Raw genomic sequence first — 19136 nt, forward strand, 5'->3', positions numbered from 1 at the left:
ATTACACATTGTAAAGTGACTCATTTTTGACACATTTATGGGAAAGTGGCAGGATCTAAGTGGCTGGTTATTATCTCTTGCTTTCGGCTCATATTATAAACTAGAAAACCAATAATAACTCTGAAATCACAGTGGTAGAAAAAAATAACCTGCAGTTTAAAAGAAGCAGTCTCCATTAACTATTTGGTTAGCTGAACTAGAAGAAGGAAGGAGAGAGCTTCTGAAGATAAAATGTAAATACTTGGTTTCTTTTACTGTCTTTACAGGATCCTTTAAGGGGGGCAGTGAATGTTTCCATGAACATACTCGTGTTCTAAGTAGCCGGCTTCCTTTTACATGCCTGGAAGTATAAAGTAACCCACACTGTATTCCATGAATCATCACCGCATGGACGCTCATAGTTTACTGAGAGTAATTCTGTCTCAAAGGCATTGCTTCTGAAACTAAAGAGAAATACAGGGTGTAAGCAGTATTTATTGTGAGAGGGCACAGTATGTTCTAGGTAGGTTTTGTGAATCCTTATTTCTTCCTTTTTTTTTGTCTTGTTTTCATATTGTTCCCATTTCACTAAATGAAGAAGGTTCGACTCATTCTCATAGCTTGCTTTCACGAAAATTAGAGGCACGGAAACAAGGACATATTGTTAAAAATGAATAAATTAGAGGTGAATTAAGCCTGCTAGCTGAGTAAGAGCAAAGGGAATATAGCACTTGGTTTGAACAAACAATCTTCTTAAATAGGAGATGTACTTTAAAGCCATCCTGCTGTGATCCTGTTAATTACCAAAGAAGATTAGAACTCTTCTGGTTCATGGGATCCTTTTACCTAGAGTGTGTCAGTTGCAGCTGCATTAGCAATCAGACATTTGCACTGTCCCTTCAGACCAGTGAGGGGATGTTATTAAAGGGAAGTCATTTACCCCAATCCGTAAGATGTAGCCTGGCAGAAATTCAATAACTGTTTGTGATATGCTCTTTTCGCCACTCTGCTTAGTGATTTTACTCTTGCCTTAACAACAGCATTTGCCTTTATCTCCAACCACTAGGTGAAAAAGGGAGAAAAATGCCCCATCTCTGAGGTTGGTTTCACAACGCAAAATGATTTGTGATCTGCTTTTCATTGCAAATAATGTAAAGAAAAAGCAAAAATCCCCTAGCCCCTCTCTTCCTCTCCTTTTCTCCTCTGGTCTTCTCTCTTGCTGTCCCCTTCTCTCTCTCTCTCTCTCTCTCTCTCTCTCTCTCTCTCCTTCTCTACTCCCCCCAACCCCCAGCACTGCTTTTTCTCTCCCACTCACATCCTCTGATGGGCGTTCAAGCTAGTAAAATTCATGCTGGAGAATCCCACAAACACAGCAAAGCATACACAGAGCCGGAGGGCTTTTGCATTTGAATTTCGTCTCAAAAGTGAAATGGAAAGAAAACTGCTCTCAGAATTCACACAAGAAGACATCAAAAGAGAATTTAAGTGTTTTAAAAAAAAAAAAAAAAAGAGCATCAACTGAACAGGAAAGAGAGCATATTTAAATAGAAATGTATATTTCAAACTTACCCTGCAAAAGCGGTCTCAGTGCTACACCCCCTTCCGTGTCCCTGCGTGTTGGATTCCTCAATTCCTTAGTTGCAATAATCACATGGTTGTGTTCTTGCCCGGGTGGAAATTGGTGCATATGTGTGTGTACCAAAGTATACACAAACGTGTACTATAGGTATTCACACGACGAAGCGAGCTTATCTCTGTATTCTAAAATATAAACGAAGGCGAGAGGTTACAGCGAGGATTCCTTCTTTTTCCCCCGAACTCTTTCTCTCAGTCAGCGGCAGGCTGAGCCTTTCAATCCAGTGAAGAGAGATCCTAGGAGCTGGCTTTATTTCTCCTGGTTTCCATGGTGGTTAGTGGTGCGTCGTTCACCCGATCAGTTGTCACACTGACATGGTGCTGCCTGCTCAGCGGTCATTAATAACTGAACACCCTCCACTCCCCAGAGAGGAGCCAATCGCTTCGGACTGCCAAGATGTAGCACTCGCAGCTGCTCGCGTCTGGTTGGCTGAAACAACCTGTCTGTTCTATGACACTGCTGCTTAGGATACAAATAAATGAAACAGACTTGCTTGTTTTCTTAGGTATCATTCCCTCCCTCTCTCCTTTCCTTCCTTCCTTTCTTCCTTCTTTCCTTCCTTTTTTTTTCAGGGGGAGGGATTTTTGACAAGTTTTCTCATTTTGGGGTTCTCAGTCGCTCAGACACCGTGTTCTCTCTCTGAAAACAGCAGGGCACATTACTAACAAGGATTTCCCAAATATTAAAAGCACCTCCAATGACTCCTCTGAGAAGTTCACCAAAGGCAGTATAATTTAAGAACAGCTTGAAATTGTTTTGAGTGGCATTTGGTTTTCTGTAAGTCCTACTTAATTTAGGATATGCGTTTGCTGTTCAATAATCTTTATTTTTTTTAAGCAATGGCTTTTCTTACCTGGAATGACCAGTTTTTTTTTGTTTGTTTTTTTTTTTTTTTTTTTTAAAGTAACACATATATTTGCTTCACTACATTTCAGTACATTGGCATATTAAGGGGGTATATATTTTTCCAGTTAACATTCAGCCACTTCTCCTTATGTGATGATGTTAATTTGCCAGCCACATGTGAATGAGTACATGTGCCATGGTGTTTGTGTGTATGTGTGTTTAGAGTGTATATTTTACTACTCTGGGAAAGCATTTCTCCTGAAATAAAATTAAATCCTCTAGAAAATGATTTCTGTTTGTTCTCAGACCTGCTAACTCTGAACTTATATTTACCAGAAAAATATACTCTGTACACATACTAATGTGTAATAGTGTAAAACACTAAATTATCTGAAATTTAGAAAAGAAACACAGCAAAGCATACTACTACTATTACTAAGTTGCTCCAGTCGTGTCCAACTCTGTGCGACCCCACAGACGGCAGCCCACCAGGCTCCCCCGTCCCTGGGATTCTCCAGGCAAGAACACTGGAGTGGGTTGCCATTTCCTTCTCCAATGCATGAAAGTAAAAAGTGAAAGCGTGTAACGGTGTATATTTCTACAAGGACACCTATGAGCAAATAGACAGTTTTTCAAAATGCATGTGTTAAAACCTTAATTAGCATACTAGAGAAACATTTTGTTGAAAACCATGATACATGAAGATTAATTTAGCAACAGGTCAAAAACAGCTTAGATTCATGACTCCAGCCCTAGTTTTGAGAGACTACCCTCTAGTGGAGCACAAAGAAATGGCATTTGCATGTTACTGGATTTACTGGGGGTGGGGATGGGGGCAAGCTTCACATCTAATTACTCCTTAAGTGTTTATTGAAATGACATAGACCAACAGTTTACATTTATTATAATTGTAATACCAACTTTGTTTCTAACTACTAAATATTTTCGCTCTGTGGTGTTCTTTAAAATGTTCCCAAATGCTTTATTTTTTTTTCCTTTTAAGAAACTGTATTCAAATAATTCTTAACCTTTTGAATAAAACTAAGTTCAAGACAAAAGTAGCTTCTCCATTAACCTAATAGCACTTATTTCAGAATTTTACTGCAAGATTTTATTCTTTACAGTAGGCACTCTAGCACTTCCTCTGTAAATGTTAGGAATTTGTAGTCCAGTGTTGGGGATGTTGTGATACACTGTGTCTATACTTAATTTAATGTACTTGTGATAATAGTAACTCCCCCCAGTTTTATTCTCTCCAGCTCCAGTTTCTTGCCTATTCAAAATAATTTCACCACTGGCAGATTTTTATTTTCACCTATGGAAAACTTATATTAAAACTGTGTTAAATACTTGAAAAAGGAATTTGAGTTTTATACCATTGGTTCCTTAAGCATTTCATTTTGGTTGATTGGTGTTGACCATACAATTGACAAATCCAATAATCAAACCAAGTATAATGGCCTCTCATAATGAGAGTGAGTAGTGATAATCAAGCAGATAGATGATTAAACTACATTCATGGTTTATAAATAAAACCAACAATTGTAACTATTATAAACTTTAGTCTCTTTCAGATATCAAAAAAAAATCTAAGTTTTAATTTAGCAAGAGTGGAATATTTTAAATGCTACCTTATGCTCTATCATAGGAAGTTGTTTTAACTTCCTTTGATTACCTTTTTTGACATGTGGGAGATGAGATGGCTTTTCTTGCAGTTGCCCTTTTTGTGTAGGTACATGATAAGTTCAAAAGATTTCATGGGACATTAGAAATGAGATTTCAGTGTGAGAGAAAGTAACTGACTTTGGATGAAAAGATGAGGATTTTGTTTCTTGGCTGTAGTTTCCTTTTTACTACAAGAACAACAGCTGCTGAGTAGAAGCAGTGTATGTTTTAGATTTACTTTTCCATCGCATCAATCATTTATTAGTAATGAGAGGTCTCCAGAAAGACACATTAAATTATTTAATTATCACATCTATGTAATACAATACCATGTGAAGACTTTAAATTGTGGCAGGATGAAGATTTCAGGGCTTTTGAATTAGCACGATTGTGAATGGTCATCAAATGAGAAACATAAAACTTTTAAGCTCGAATGCCTTGAGTCCTAAAGTTTAAGAGACTTAATATGTATACACATCTGGTTAGAGAGAGCAAGACTAGAACTCCTGAGGTCTCTCAGGATTTTTCTGTTACATCACCCTCTCAGTTCAGTTCAGTTCAGTTGCTCAGTCATGTCCGACTCTTTGCGACCCCATGGACTGCAGCACGCCAGTTGCTCCATCACCAACTCCCGGAGTTCACTCAAACTCATGTCCATTGAGTCAGTGATGCCATCCAGCCATCTCATCCTCTGTCCTCCCTTTCTCCTCCCGCCTTCAATCTTTCCCAGCATCAGGGTCTTTTCAAATGAGTCAATTCTTCGCATCAGGTGGCCAAAGTATTGGAGTTTCAACTTCAGCATCAGTTCTTCCAATGAACACTCAGGACTGATCTCCTTTAGGATGGACTGGTTGGATCTCCTTGCAGTCCAAGGGACTCTCAAGAGTCTTGTCCAACACCACAGTTCAAAAGCATCAATTCTTCGGCGCTCAGCTTTCTTTATAGTCCAACTCTCACATCCATACATGACTACTGGAAAAACCATAGCGTTGACTAGATGGAACTTTGTTGACAAAGTAATGTCTCTGCTTTTTAATATGCTGTCTAGGTTGGTCATAACTTTTCTTCCAAGGAGTAAGAATCTTTCAATTTCATGGCTGCAGTCACCATCTTGCAGTGAATTTGGAGCCCAAGAAAATAAAGTCTATCACTGTTTCCCCATCTATTTGCCATGAAATGATGGGACCGGATGCCATGATCTTCGTTTTCTGAATGTTGAGTTTTAAGCCAACTTTTTCACTCTCCTCTTTCACTTTCATCAAGAGGCTATTTTGTTCTTTGCTTTCTGCCATAAGAGTGGTGTCATCTGCATATCTGAGGTTATTGATATTTCTCCTGGCAATCTTGATTGCAGACCCTCTCATCTACTGAATGATTGATAGATTTTCTGCTTTTTCTTCTTTTCCTTATTCTTTTTTTCCCCCTTATTTTGTTTTTTTTTCCTCCTTTAGAATCTACTGCAAATACACTGTATTACTTGCATATGCATGTCAGCTACCTCAGAATAAATGTATGCAGGGTTTCCTGAATGAGTACTTAGTTCTAATGAACATGTATTGAAATAATTTTAAACATAAATGAGTAATTGTAGCCCTTCAATTATGTTGCGAGAGTTCTGCCTATATCATCAAATAAGAAAATATGTGGGTACAATAAATATTTATTTGTTGATTTAATGGTTGAATTTAAGTTCCTCATTTGTGAAGGTTTATTGCTATTTCATGGACTCCTAGACAGGGTTTGCCTGTGAGTTTTCGTTAGAGAAGTAATTTACGTAGTGAATCAGAGCACAGCTTCTGGAGACAGACAACCTGGGTTGGAATGCTGACTTTGTCACTTTCTAGTTTTGTGACCTTGAGTACAAATTTAGCATCTCTGTGTCTCGGTTTCCTCCTAGGATTGTTTTGAGAATTAAAGTAGTTAATATTTGGCAAAACTAATACAGTTATGTAAAGTCTAAAAATAAAATAAAATTAAAAAAAATAATAAAGTAGTTAATATATATAAAAGCTTAGAAAAGTATGTGAAACATAGTGAGTCTAAATGGATGTTTGAAATCACCATTACTTGTCATTATTATCATTGTCATCGTCATCATTATTTGTTCCAGTGTGTCCTTTGGGGTGCCCTTTCTACCTTCTATTCTAAGTCCCTGCCTTTCACTTATCAGAAATAAGTTAGTTCAGTTCAAATGCTGCTTCCCCCGTGGAATCTTCTCTGACCCTCTAACAAGATATGATCTCTCATTTGACCCATCCAAGCATTCATTATCCCTCCTATGACATCACTTTTAAAAAATACATTATAATTGTTTCTGTAATTTTGCTTTATAGTTTATAAGATTCTCCAGGAGGGATGGTCTATATCTTATTCAACTTTAGTATCCATAACATGTAAAAATTGTTCTTTCATAGTATTTAAATTTTAAGAGTTACTTAATCTTCACAACATCTCGAGATATTTTTATCCTCATTTGACAGTGTAGAGACATTGGCTCAAAGAAGTTAGGTTACTTGCTCTAGTGTCCCAAAACTATTAAATAATGGAGCTAAAATTTGAACTCAGTTTGGTCTGCCTTAAGAGTCAAGGCTCTTCTTACTGCACAGGGCACTCAGTATTCATTTGCAAAATAAATGAATGCTTGATTGATGACTGAGTCAACCAATTAAATGTAGTTAGCAACAAGGGATGCTAAAAATAGTAATACTATTTTTAAAAGGGAATACATTTTATGCACTAGACAGAGGATGTTTTTATATAGTTACTGTTGTTGAGTGTTAATGACAGAATTTTGTATTGCTGGCACAATTTGAGAAATAGAGCACTGAAGAGATGAAGTGCCTGGTTGGAAAGATGAAGTGATGTGTTAAATGCATGTGAATGGCCATTGATGAAGGGTGCTGACACTGAGCAGAGAAGATCTTCAGTGGCTTGTCCTTCCTCCTCTGATTCTATAGCAAATTTGCTTTTAAGTTGGAAATAAGATGAAACGTGAGGAACTTGCGCCTTCCTTTATTCTTTGCTTTCAGGGGATTGACTTTAACTTCTTCTCTAGATATGTGAAAAATAGTGAGAAAATAAAATACACTTTTTAGAAACTATATAGCAGGGAAATAGGTAAGTAGCCTGATAGGTGGTTTTCAGGCTGCACAGAAATAACTGAAAAGGAATTTATCAAAAAAGAAAATATTCTAAACTGTTGGGAGTAGTTATCTTTGATGGGATAATGGTTGGTTTTTGTTTTTGATTAAGTTCTGACCTGTATATGGCATCATTTTTAAATGCATGTTGATGTATGGCAAAACCAATACAATATTGTAAAGTAAAAACATAATAATAATAAAAAATAATAAAAAACTGAAGTATAGTTGATTTACAATATTGTGTTAGTTTCAGGTGTACAGCAAAGTGAAGTGGTTCAGTTACGTGTGTGTGTATGCTTTTTCAGATTATTTTCCATTATATATTATTACAAGATATTGACTATAGTTCTCTGTGCTATACAGTGGGCCCTTGTAGTTTATTTTACTTATAGAAATGTATATCTGTGAATCCGAAATTCCTAATTTATCCCTCCTCACCCTTGCCTTTAATAACCATATGTTTGTTTTCTATGTTGGTAGGTCTATTTCTGTTTTGTAAATATATTCATTTATATTATCTTTTTAAGATTCTACATTTACATGATATCATAAGATATTTGACTGTTTCACTAAGTTTAATGATTTCTTGCTCTGTCTATCCATGTTGTTACAGATGACATTATTTCATTCTCTTATGGCTGAATATTTCATTTTATATATATATATATATATATATATATATATATATGGCATCTTCTTTATCCATTCATCTGTTGATGGGCATTTAGGATGTTTCCATGTGTCAGCTCTTGTAAATAGCACTTCTATTTACATTGTGGTGCATGTATCTTTTCATATTAGAGTTTTCATCTTTTCTGGATATATGCCAAGGAGTGGCCTTGCTGGATCACATGGTAACTCTATTTTTAGCTTTTAAGGAATCTCCATACTGTCCTCCATAATGGCTGCACCAATTTACATCCCTACCAACAGTGTTAGGAGATTTCTTTTTTTCCCACATGATAATGAGTGGTTTTATTAACTTCTTTGCTTCTCAGACTTTCTAAGTCAATGTTTAATTTTTACAATCAGAAATAATACCTATTCTTTGAAAAAAATATATTTCTTTTGGGGTGAAATTTTGCTTCTATATCTGAAGCTGTATTGTTTAGTGAAATATCTAACCTTCTTAATTGAGTATTCAGTTCTACCTATGATATAGTAATTTAAATAGCAACACGATAACAATAATCATTCCGTTCAGTCGCTCAGTCATGTCTGACTCTTTGTGACCCCATGAACCACAGCACACCAGGCCTCCCTGTCCATTGAGTCAGTGATGCCATCCAACCATCTCATCCTCTGTTGTCCCCTTCTCCTCCTGCCCTCAGTCTTTCCCAGCATCAGGGTTCTTTTCAAATGAATCAGCTCTTCGCATCAGGTAGCCAAAGTATTGGAGTTTCAGCTTCAACATCAGTCCTTCCAATGAACACCCAGGACTGACCTCCTTTAGGTTGGACTGGTTGGATCTCCTTGCAGTCCAAGGGACTCTCAAGAGTCTTGTCCAACACCACAGTTCAAAAGCATCAATTCTTCCGCACTCAGCTTTCTTAACCACAGTCTTGACTAGACAGACCTTTGTTGACAAAGTAATGTCTCTGCTTTTTAATATGCTGTCTAGGTTGGTCATTACTTTCCTTCCACGGGGGAAGCATCTTTTAATTTCATGGCTGCAATCACCATCTGAAGTGATTTTGGAGCCCAGAAAAATAAAGTCAACCACTGTGTCCACTGTTTCCCCATGTATTTGCCATGAAGTGATGGGACCGGATGCCATGATGTTCGTTTTCTGAATGTTGAGCTTTAAGCCAACTTTTTCACTGTCTTCTTTCACTTTCATCAAGAGCCTCTTTAGTTCTTCTTCACTTTCTGCCATGAGGGTGGTGTCATCTGCATATTTAAGGTTATCGATATTTCTCCCAGCAATCTTGATTCCTAGTTGTGCTTCCTCCAGCCCAGCGTTTCTCATGATGTACTCTGCATATAAGTTAAATAAGCAGGGTGACAATATACAGCCTTGACATACTCCTTTTCCTATTTGGAACCAGTCTGTTGTTCCATGTCCAGTTCTAACTGTTGCTTCCTGACCTGCGTATAGGTTTCTCAAGAGGCAGGTCAGGTGGTCTGGTATTCCCATCTCTTTCAGAATTTTCCACAGTTTATTGTGATCCACACAATCAAAGGTTTTGGCATAGTCAATAAAGCAGAAATAGATGTTTTTCTGGAACTCTCTTGCTTTTTCCATGATCCAGCAGATGTTGGCAATTTGATCTCTGGTTCCTCTGCCTTTTCTAAAACCAGCTTGAACATCTGGCAGTTCATGGTTCACATATTGCGGCTTGGAGAATTTTAAGCCTCACTTTACTAGCATGTGAGATGAGTGCAATTGTGTGGTATTTTGAGCATTCTTTGGCATTGCCTTTCTTTGGGATTGGAATGAAAACTGACCTTTTCCAGTCCTGTGGCCACTGCTGAGTTTTCCAAATTTGCTGGCATATTGAGTGCAGCACTTTCACAGCATGATCTTTTAGGATTTCAAATAGCTCAACTGGAATTTCCCTACCTCCACTAACTTTATTCGTAGTGATACTTCCTAAGGCCCACTTGACTTCACATTCCAGGATGTCTGGCTCTAGGTGAATGATCACTCCATCATGATTATCTGGGTCGTGAAGATCTGTTTTTTGTACAGTTCTTCTGTGTATTCTTGCCACCTTTTCTCATTATCTTCTGCTTCTGTTAGGTCCCTACCATTTCTGTCCTTTATTGAGCCCATCTTTGCATGAAATGTTCCCTTGGTATCTCTAATTTTCTTGAAGAGATCTCTTGTCTTTCCCATTCTGTTGTTTTCCTCTATTTCTTTTCATTGATCACTGGGGAAGGCTTTCTCATCTCTCTTTGCTATACTTTGAAACTCTGCATTCAAGTGGTTATATCTTTCCTTTCCTCTGTTGCTTTTGGCTTCCCGTCTTTTCACAGCTATTTGTAAGCCCTCCTCAGACAGCCATTTTGCTTTTTTGCATTTCTTTTTCTTGGGGATGGTCTTGATTCCTGTCTCCTGTACAATGTCATGAACCTCCATCCATAGTTCATCAGGCACTGTGTTTGTCAGAGCTAGTCCCTTAAATCTATTTCTCACTTCCACTGTATAGTCATAAGGGATTTGATTTAGGTCATACCTGAATGGCCTAGTGGTTTCCTCCACTTTCTTCAATTTCAGTCTGAATTTGTCAATAAGGAGTTCATGATCTGAGCCACAGTCAGCTCCCGGTCTTATTTTTGCTAACTCTATAGAGCTTCTCCATCTTTGGCTGCAAACAATGTAATCAATCTGATTTTGGTGTCGACCATCTGGTGATGTCCATATGTAGAGTTTTCTCTTGTGTTGTTGGAAGAGGGTGTTTGCTATGACCAGTGTGTTCACTTGGCAGAACCCTACTCTTCAAGGCTTGCCCTGCTTCATTCCTTATTCCAAGGCCAAATTTGCCTATTACTCCAGGGGTTTCTTGACTTCCTACTTTTGCATTCCAGTCCCCTCTAAGGAAAAGGACATCTTTTTTTGGGTGTTAGTTCTAGAAGGTCTTCATAGAACTGTTCAAATTCAGCTTCTTCAGTGTTACTGGTCGGGGTATAGACTTGGTAGATGCCATTTATTGAGTTCTATTCCATGAGTGCTTCCCAGGTGCTGTAGTGGGAAAGAATCCACCTGCCAATGCAGGAGATGCAAGAGACATGGGTTGATCTCTGTGTCTGGAAGATCCCCTAGAGGAGGAAATGGCAACACACTCCAGTATTCTTGCCTGGTAAGTCCCATGGACAGAGGAGCCTGGCAGGCTACAGCTGGTGGGGTTACAAAGTCAGATGTGACTGAGCACACACACAACATGCACAGCAGCTGTGCCACATTGACTGTTAAGAGTTTTTCATGAATTGTCTCTTTCCGTCCTCCCTATTAGAATACCAGATAGCTAATACTCCCATTTTACAAATCAGAAAACTGAGAGCTGAGTGTGCAAAATCTCACAATAGTTGCTTATTAGCAGCATCAGCGATTGAACCAAAGTCTGTCAGACTCTAAGGCTGACATCTGTGACTACTGTGATACACTAACTGTGAAAAGTTTCCCATATTCCTGTCCAGTCATTGTCTCTCTTCCTTATTCACATCCTATCCCTCAGCCACATCAAGTGCCTCATCATTTCCTGAAGGAATTTTGTGTGTTGGATTCTTTGCAGTTTATTTATTCTTAATCAGTTCTATAGGGCTTCTGCTCAAAAACCCCATCTTTTAAGAACCTCCAATGGCACCCCACTCCAGTACTCTTGCCTGGAAAATCACATGGATGGAGGAGCCTGGTAGGCTGCAGTCCATGGGGTCGCTGAGGGTTGGACACGACTGAGCGACTTCACTTTCACTTTTCACTTTCATGCATTGGAGAAGGAAATGGCAACCCACTCCAGTGTTCTTGCCTGGAGAATCCCAGGGACGGGGGAGGTTGGTGGGCTTCCATCTTTGGGGTCGCACAGAGTCGGACACGACTGAAGTGACTTAGTAGCTTAGTAGTAGTAGTACCTCCATCTCAATGAGATAAGTATCTCCTTATTTTATCATAGCTTAAATTTAGTTTTAATTGTTATATTTCTCTTATTCTAATACATACTATCTTTTACAGTTTAATTTTTCCTAAACCTTGATAGTAAGCAACTTGAAGGTAGAAAATATGTCTTATTTGCTTACTATATTCAATAGTGCAATTACATATTAAAAATCAATTTTTGATTAATTAAATCCTATGAGTGACTGATGGAGTAATTGACTGCTCTCTCCATGCTGATTTTGTCCTAAGCATTTGAGTAAAATCAGAGAATTTTTTAGTTAAACAAAGCCTGCCCCTCAGGGGTCAATTTTGTCAGATCAGTGACTTCAGTTACAGTTGAGGTTATTCATAAAAGAGCTCTTATTTATGGGAGAATAAAGTGCACCTCTTGGCCTGACTGCATTTTGCTCTTTTTTGTTGGTGGTGGTGGTAGTGGTGGCTACTTCCTCTTTTGATCTTTTTTTTTTTTTTAATTTTATTTTAGTTTTAAACTTTACATAATTGTATTAGTTTTGCCAAATATTCTTTGATTAGTTAGTACATATTAAACACAATTGGGGTCAAATAGCCACTAAGATTCATGCAAGTTCTAGGCAGAAATTAAACTCCAAGAACCAAATGGCAGGTAAGTTCATAAACATTCTAGGCATAAATTAAGAACCAAATTGGCATGAGATAATATTTTGTACAATATTCTTTGGTAAAGTCTGTTGGTATTTTCTTACCTTTACATGAGTTCTTTTGTAAAGGGGACTAATGAAAGGTGTAAGTTTATGTCTAAGCAAGAGATCAAGACAGTGATTTCTGAGCAAGAGAAAATAAACTTTTTTGTCAGTAAAACATTTAGGCATAATGGCACCCCACTCCAGTACTCTTGCCTGGAAAATCCCATGGACAGAGGAGCCTGGTAGGCGGTAGTCCATGGGATTGCTAAGAGTCCGACACGACTGAGAGACTTCACTTTCACTTTCCACCTTCATGCATTGAAGAAGGCAATGGCAACCCACTCCAGTGTTCTTGCCTGGAGAATCCCAGGGACGGGGGAGCCTGATGCGCTGCCGTCTATGGGGTCGCACAGAGTCGGACACGACTGAAGCGACTTAGCAGCAGCAGCAGATATATTGCATCATGGAAGTTAGAGTTGTTTGAATTTTCATGAATGCTTTATGTCTCTTTTGCTTGATGGCTACTAAATGGGAGAACAGAGGTGACTGTTAACATTCTCATCCGGTTCTCTTCCTTCATTGATGGAGAGTCTAGGAGGCCGAGAGCTAAAGTTCGCTGTCTGATTGTTCAGTGATTGTTCACAGAGTCCTTCCTTGTAGTGTAGCGAAAGTCTTTTCAAGGATGGAACCACTTACTACAACTAGCAACAATGCAGAAGACATGGGGGATTCTTGCTGTCATTATTTATACTGAAGCCATTGCTGAGTTCTCAGTTTTAGATGTTAAAATTTTTTTTGACTCTTTCTTACCCTACTGTATTCTACTAGGACTATTTGGGACAAGGGGTTCTGCTTTAATGTTTGGTCTTTAGAATATTTTCAGAAATGAGTTAATAAAATGATCAGGTAAAGGTAGTTCTGAGCAGATAGTAGGTACTCAGTACTTATTTATTTTTGACAGTTACTGCTTCATTTCTTAAAACTCTGTATTTTTTTCATTTTTGCATTATAAAATTTATTTTAGTTTGCTATTTTTAATTGGAGGATAGTTGTTTTACAATGTTGTGTTGTTTTCTGCTGTACAGCAACATGAATCAACTATAGGTATACATATATCACCTCCTTCTGAGCCTCTTTCGCACCCCCACGTCCTATCTCAGCTCTCTAGATCACCACAGAGCACCAAGCTGAGTTCCCTGTGCTAAACAGATGCTTCGCACGAGCTATTTTACACATAATACTATATATATCGAGAAGGCACCCCACTCCAGTACTCCTGCCTGGAAAATCCCATGGACGGAGGAGCCTGGTAGGCTGCAGTCCATGGGGTCGCTGAGGGTCGGACACGACTGAGCGACTTCACTTTCACTTTTCACTTTCATGCATTGGAGAAGGAAATGGCAACCCACTCCAGTGTTCTTGCTTGGAGAATCCCAGGGACGGGGGAGCCTGGTGGGCTGCCATCTATGGGGTCACACAGAGTCGGACACGACTGAAGTGACTTAGCAGAAGTATATATATGTCAATGCTCTCTCAGTTCATCCCTCTCCTTCCTCTCTGTGTCCACAAGTCCATTCTATATGTCTCTATCTCTATTGCTGCCCTGCAAATAGGTTCATCAGCACCATTTTTCTAGATTGCATATATATGTGTTACTACATGATACTTTGTTTTTCTCTTTCTGACTTACTTCGCTCTGTATAACAGGCTCTAGATCCATCGACCTCAGTACAACTGATTCAAATTCATTCCTTTTTATGGCTGAGCAATATTCCATTGCGTATATGTACCACAACTTCTTTATCTGTTCATTTGCTGATTGGCATCTATGTTGCTTCCATGTCCTAGCTATCACTCTGTATGTTTTATTCAGGCCTGACTCTCTTTGGAGTCAGCCTGTTTATCACCTGGTTTCTGATTTAGGAGCTTGGAAGGGTAAAAGAAGTTCTGAGTAGCATAAGAATGCTAAAATCCAGTCAAATGCAGATGCGTAAGTTTGCCGGCTTTGCCTCACAGAATTTGAGTTCTGCCTATCAATGGCATTTGTTGACCTCTGGTTGTGTATAGAGCATTCTTCAAGGAATCGCAAGTAGGTCTCTGCCAGTCTTTTCTATTTTGAAATTGTAAATAGCTATTCATACTAAATGCCAGGGAGACAAACACTATTTAAACTAGCTTAGGTTAAAAGTAGCTTGGGTTTAGACCAGCTCAAGTGCAAAGGTGGGGCTATAGCGAGGGTGGTATAGCCTTAAACACACTAACAATATGGGCAAGGGGGGAAACTGGACCTCAGAGACAGGTTGGTGGTAAACTCACATTTGCTTACAGACTCTTTTTCTGTCTTGTGTCTGCTTGTCATGGAGTATTGAGTTTATTCTCTTTTACTGCTGGCCAGTTTTCTTTACAATGTTCGAAAGTTTTCGCACCAGCAGCTCTCACATCCTTCACCTCCCAATTTTACCACTAGAGAGACTATCCCTTTCTCTTATTTCCAGTTTGAAAAATCTGGAGGGAAGCTCTACTTGGGCCAAATGCTTATTCCTGGATAAAGCACTTTTCTGTCATCCCTGCTCAAATTAAAGGATAGGGGACAAGGAGAAGAACGCCGGGAAAAGAAAGATGTCCATTAGGTAAGCAATAAGGACTTAATAATATTAGGTATCATTTCTGGAGTACCATTCCTTACAGCATCTCTTTGATACAGTAGGGTTGGTTTGTAAGCAGATAGTTCCTTCCTTTTACAGATAAAGGGGGAGGCAGATTACACCCCATTCCCTACAGTGGCATGGCTTGTGAATGATGACTCAGCCAGGGTTGGAATCCACATCAGTCTGATTCCCAGGCTTGAGTTTAGGACCACTCATTGGGCTGAGTGTCATGTGGTCACCCAGTGAAACTTCAAGCAGCGTCCACAGAGCACACACTTAATGTTTTTCTTCAGCAGGGCAGTATTGGACAGCCAGTCAGTCTGAGCTTCTTGCCATCAGTAGCCACCATGCCAGTGGTTGAGGACCTGAAGACCACCGTGTATCCTGTCTTGAAGTATTAGGAGGCAGCCAGTGTGGGCCCAGAAGCCCCTGCTTGACCTGAACCCTGTCTTCCCTTCCTCTGAATCATGAATAACCTTTAACTGAGATCAGAGTTCTGTAACCTTTGCCATCTGTTGTCAAGTCACACTCTCAGATTCAGTCTTATTTCAGGCAAGCCTCTTCCCATTCTGCCCCTCATTCCACATGGTTTTCTCTTCCACAGACATCAGACATCAAGGCACCCTCTCACATGGCAGCATCTAGCTGCTATATGCTTCATTCTACATAAATCCTCCCAGTTCTTGCTCCTTCTCTTATTTGTCATTTGTAAGCAGATTTCCCATCTTTTAAACTGTATTCCGGGCCTCTTCTATTTTCTCCTTTAGCTGAAATTGAATCTTATTTCAGGTCTTGATGATTTTTTGGCTCTCTCTCTTTTTGTTCCTAGACTCTCAATCAATTGCTCTTTCTCTTCCTTCCCCCTCATAACCATAAGTTCATTCTCTAAGTCTGAGTTTCTGTTTTTTAAATAAGTTCATTTGTATCATTGTTTTAAAGATTCTACAAATAAGCAATATCATATGATATTTGTCTTTCTCTGACTTACTTCACTAGTATGACAATCTTCAGGTTGTTGCAAATGGCATTATTTCATTCCTTTTTATGGCAGAGTAATATTCCACCGTATATATATATGTACCACATCTTCTGTATCCATTCACCTGTCAGTGGACATTTAGGTATCTCCCATGCCTTGGCTATTGTAAATACCGCTGCAGTGAACACTGAGGGGTATATAATCCATCTGAGGCTGTTTCTCTCTCAGTCATTCTCATCTCTCTCCCTTTCCTACCTGCTAAGAGTGGTCATCTAAACTACTCACCATTCAGTCACCTTGGCTTTCTTGCTGTAGTCTCCCACCATACGTGCTGAGTTGGAACTTCTGGACAAGAAATGATTGTTCTCTGCTCTTATCTCCATGAGGTAAATTGGTCCTAGAGAAAATCACAGTAAGTGCAGAGTGTCATGTCTCATCTGGGTCTTCAGCATGTCCCTCACATCCTTATATTTCTCCTAAGTCAGCTCCTTATCCAGTTATCTTCAGAGATGGCACCAAACTTGAACACTCTCTTTACATCCCTTGTTAGTCTCTGAGTATTCGTAGGGACATGCCCTTACTTTTAGCCCCATTGAATTCAGGCCTATAGGTGTGGATTGTTTTTATTTCATAGCCTCCCAACCTACTAATGAATCTTGATCCACACTCATCATTGTCTTTCTTTTGTAGTCTTAATGGATGAGGCTTTTTTTCTCAGTATATCCCTCCCTTTTTTCCCTCAAGCTCACCTACTTCTGTGTTCTGAGTAACTGGTCTCTAGAAGCCTCTGTCCCCATTCTACCCGGTAGTTGACATGTTGTCATGAACTCCATAGACAGGCTTAATTTTTACTCATACTCAACAATAACGGTATTCCTCTTAACCTTTGATCCTATGCTATTATTCTTTATCTGTCCTCCTCATATAAATTTCTCAGGAGAGCTATCAACATCTGGTATTACCTCATCATCACTTTCTACTTACTTTTCCAGCTCATGTTTTTCTAGGTTCTGTTCCAACCAGGCTACTGAAATTTGCCTTTGGAATCTCGTCAGTGTCCTCCCAATTTGGCCCTTGTACATCAAAGCCTCCCAGTCATGCTCCTGCGACCTCCACATTCATTTTGCTATCATTGTTGACATCTCTACCTTTTAAATATCTATCTTAGGTTTCTTCTTTTGCCTACTCTTCTTCATACACTCTCTTAGATAATGTAATCTCTTCTTTATATATTCGTTATTCTCCAATGTACATCACCACTGCTCTTGGAAATAAAATTATTTTTTTGTATCTTTTTAGATATGTTCCTCAGACTCTCTGATAAATACCTCTACTTGTATGAGCCCAGGCACCTCCTACTCTCTGTGTCTAAAATTGACCTTTAAGCTTGTCTCTATAAAGTGGCTTTTCTTCCTTTTTTTTAAAAAAAATTATTTTAGTTGTAGTAGCATTACCCAGTTACCTCACGGAGTCCAGGAATTTATTTTTCTTTTATCTTATGCCCTACATTCAACTCTTCACTGTTGTGCTGTGCACAGTTGCTCAGTCATGTCTGACTCTTTGCGACCCCATGGACTATAACCTGCCAGACTCCTCTGTCCATGGCATTTCCCAGGCAAAAATACTGGAGTGGGTTGCCATTTTCTTCAGGGTATCTTCCTGACCCAGGAATTGAACTTTCATCTCTGCTTGGCAGGCAGATTCTTTACCACTGAGCCACCAAGGAAACCCATTGTTATGGGTTCAGATCAGATCAGATCAGTCACTCAGTCATGTCCAACTCTTTGCGACCCCATGGATCGCAGCATGCCAGGCCTCCCTGTCCATCACCAACTCCTGGAGTTCACTGAGACTCACGTCCATCAAGTCAGTGATGCCATCCAGCCATCTCATCCTCTGTCGTCCCCTTTTCCTCTTGCCCCCAATCCCTCCCAGCATCAGAGTCTTTCCCAATGAGTCAACTCTTCGCATGAGGTGGCCAAAGTACTGGAGTTTCAGCTTTAGCATCATTCCTTCCAAAGAAATCCCAGGGCTGGTCTCCTTCAGAATGGACTGGTTGGATCTCCTTGCAGTCCAAGGGACTCTCAAGAGTCTTCTCCAGCACCACAGTTTAAAAGCATTAATTCTTCGGCGCTCAGCCTTCTTCACACTCCAACTCTCACATCCATACATGACCACAGGAAAAACCGTAGCCTTAGGGAAATACAAATGATTTTCCTTGAACTGTCCACAAAACACAGTGAAATAGATCAGAATTTGAAATGCATTGCTCTGCAAATGTGGAAATGACCTGCGCTCAAATGAAGTATATAATAATAGAAGAATAATCAATAGCATGTGTTGAGCATTGACTGTGTGCCAGACACTGGAGTGTGGTCTACTGTGTGTGTTTAATCTTATTCTTTCAGTACTGCGAGACATTCACACTCCTGCCCCTTTTCACAGACGAGGAAGCTTGAGTTTCAGAGGTTGGTTAACTTCTGCCATCCTTGAAGTGAGGAAATCAGGCTGCAATACAAGTTGAAATCTAAAGCCAAAACTTTTAAAGCTGTGTTTTCTTCCCTCTAGATATCTTCTGAGTCTCTCATTCTCTTCTTCTGAGCATGTTCTATAGAACAGCCTTTGCTTCTTGTGTTTGCTTATTTATAACAAAATTGACACGACACAGTCATAGGAGAATGCTGGCAGTAATTTAGCTGTGCCTCACTTTTCTCTCTTTGACTACATTTCTGTCTTTCTAACTGAATGTTTTCGTCATATTGTGACACTATAAACAATTATCCTCAAAGGTAAACATTATATCAACTCAGATAATTTAAAAAAAAAACAACATTTTTTTTATGCTGGTTTTTACTCTAGGATAGTGTCTGTATTCACCTGCCTTTTTGAGTCAATATTTCAGGTGAATGACAGTTGTATTACTCTATTAGAGAAGCCAGTTTTTATTCCCTAATTGTTGTGTTGTCCTAAAAATTGTT

General features: G+C 39.2%; 2 protein-coding genes across 7 annotated transcripts in view; one reads left to right on the forward strand and one right to left on the reverse strand.

The window, feature by feature from the left end:
* The window catches only part of LRRN3 (leucine rich repeat neuronal 3), a 41989-nt gene extending 40012 nt beyond the window's left edge, over window positions 1-1977 (reverse strand). Inside the window, exon 1 of the mRNA XM_006071764.4 lies at window positions 1549-1977. The gene's annotated coding sequence lies outside the window, so the exon portion shown is untranslated. The remainder of the gene's footprint in view (window positions 1-1548) is intronic.
* Window positions 1-19136, forward strand: part of IMMP2L (inner mitochondrial membrane peptidase subunit 2) — a 965664-nt gene that overhangs the window by 498614 nt on the left and 447914 nt on the right. The window lies entirely within an intron of this gene.

Source organism: Bubalus bubalis, chromosome 8, assembly GCF_019923935.1.
Source record: "Bubalus bubalis isolate 160015118507 breed Murrah chromosome 8, NDDB_SH_1, whole genome shotgun sequence".
Lineage (NCBI taxonomy): Eukaryota > Metazoa > Chordata > Mammalia > Artiodactyla > Bovidae > Bubalus > Bubalus bubalis.